Genomic DNA, 2,559 nt, shown 5'->3' on the forward strand with positions numbered 1-2,559 from the left:
CAAGGAATGGACAGCAACATCACCCACTTTGTGGGTTCCTACTCCTTCTGTCAGCATCGCCAGTTGGCACAGCCACAACGCCTGTTTCCATGGCCTCCGACGGCCACCTTGCAATCCTAGGGTTCTACTGGTTCAATTTGGTGGATGCTGGCAGTAGTTTTCCATACATCGCATACACGTCCGCGATGACTGCCACTCACATAATTCAAGTCCTCTCTCATATTTTGCCATCGAGGGTCTACCAGAGGTGATTGTGACAGACAATGGCCTGCAGTTGATGGTGGCAAGTTTACTTCCTTCTGTGCTACACTGGGCTTCCAACTACTCCATTTGTGCCATTCCATCCTGCATCCAATGGGTTGGCTGAGAGGTTTGTCTGCACATTTCAATCGCAGAATGCCAAACTGCGTCAGCATCACTCCCAGGCAGCTGCCCTCAACATCTTCCTGTCTACTTATCATTCTTCTGGTCCCGATGGGACATCTCCAGCAGAGAAGCTGTACATCTGCCCTCATCAAACGCCCTTATCACTCTTTCTTCCTGCTTCCCCTCGTTTAGCACCTCCAGTCTTGGTGCAGCTGCTGTTCACTCCGCAGCATCCAGTCTGGGCGTTGGTGTTTCCCAAAGGCTGTCCCCACTGGGTTCCCACCAAGCTCTCCACACTTTTCGGCCACACCATGGCAACTGTCATCCTTGATGATGGTTCCCTCTGTCGGAAGCACTTCAACCAGCTAAGGCACCATCGTGGGCCAGGCACAGTGCTGCCATTTTCTCCGGTGCTGCAACTACAGTCTGAGGTCTTCCAGGAGGCTGGAGGCTCATTAGACATCCCTTTGCTGCCACCACTGTCACAGTCACCATCATCACAGCCACCAACAATGCAGCCATTGCCACTGCTGCTGACACAAGCTTTTGCAGAGTCCCCATGATTGGGTCTCTTGCCTATGGATGTTGATGAGGCTCCCCCCACCACCAGCACCTTTGCTGCCACCGGTGGTCTCATTCCACCAGCTGGGACTGACATCGAGATGTGCCTACGCCTCACCCTGGGACAGGTGGGGGAGTGCTGCAGTCACCACAGACACCTACTGCAACAGCAACACCACAAACAGGCCAGTGATGCAGGTTGCTGACTCCGCTGCGAAGTCTGGCCGAAAAAAGAGTGTTTACAGGCAAGTACCACAGTTGACAACAAACCTGTAAATGCAACCAACGTCCATCAGAGGGCATCAACCAGCAGCAGAGGAAGGGGGTGTGATGATCAATGAACTATTTCTTGGCGATCATGTGTGTGCAGATAGTCCCAGAATATCCTTCTGCCCAGTTCTATATAAGTTGGCACCTTGCCAATCAGCAGGCAGTTCTTGACTCGCTGAGTTCGGAGAAGATTGGCTGGTCTAACAGTGTGCCACCTTGACCATCCTCTCTTCCACACTGATTGTGATATGACACTTCCATCATGTTAGGCTATGTACCAGCTGCTAACAGCGGACTTTGACGTGGAACAGTTTCTAACGGTTTGTCGACAAGAGAAGCAGTGCAAAACTGGATTGTGCACTTTCCTTTTCTCTTATTACAATCGACTTGCTTGAAATGTTCAGCCGATCCTCTTCTCTGGATACACGTCAGCGTCAATCTCCACAACTTCTTCTCAGAAGAAATAATGCTGGTCAGAGGGATTAATTAAAAGAAACTCTCTCACTCTGCTCTTGAAATAACTATGTACTCTCATAATACTTTCAGTTCAGTTCTGGTATATTTCCATTTCCGCAAGTCTCACTTAAGTATACAAATTCTTGCAGGTTAATTGCATCATTAACTGTCAGGTACAAATAAGTATATTTACAATATGGTGAATTTAATAACCACCAGGAACATAGAGACAGTTCTTGCTTCCAGCAAGTCTAACACCCGAATTAAGAGTCTGTAGTCAAATCTGTTCATAACAATTACAGTCATTACACTATCAAAGAATAATGCATGCTTGCTCCTTGTACATCACATACAGTTTCTATGGCACGAACGGCAAACACTTGTCTGCGCCAATCGACTGCCATGATTGTAGTATTCACCCGATACATGTCCATCCTGCACACACAAAAACCGGTGGCATGGTAGACACATCTCCATTCTCCCACACTCATATTTAAAATATCAAGTGTTTGAGATGGTGAAAGACCGAGTGTCTCTAGAATTTACCCCAAAATTCTCGAGGCACTACATATCCGTCTCCTTACCTCAAACTTGTGATATTTTATACATATTAATTATGTACATTAATATCTCCCATAATGCTAATTCACATCTTAATCAGTATATGTTATATTTCTTCTAGTAATTGTGTACTTAATATCTAGCTCTTCTTTCTTCGTTTTGATAATAACTATCTGAACATTTCACCCACTATTGGAGTTAATACTTTTATATCTAGGAATCGTGTGGACAAGATTCTTGATTTCCAGTCACAAACTCCAGGTGTCATAGACACTTAATTATGTCATTCTTTACTCTACTTCTCTGTACTGTTTTTTCTTTAGTACATATTAATTTCATTATCAG

Source organism: Schistocerca cancellata, chromosome 1, assembly GCF_023864275.1.
Source record: "Schistocerca cancellata isolate TAMUIC-IGC-003103 chromosome 1, iqSchCanc2.1, whole genome shotgun sequence".
Lineage (NCBI taxonomy): Eukaryota > Metazoa > Arthropoda > Insecta > Orthoptera > Acrididae > Schistocerca > Schistocerca cancellata.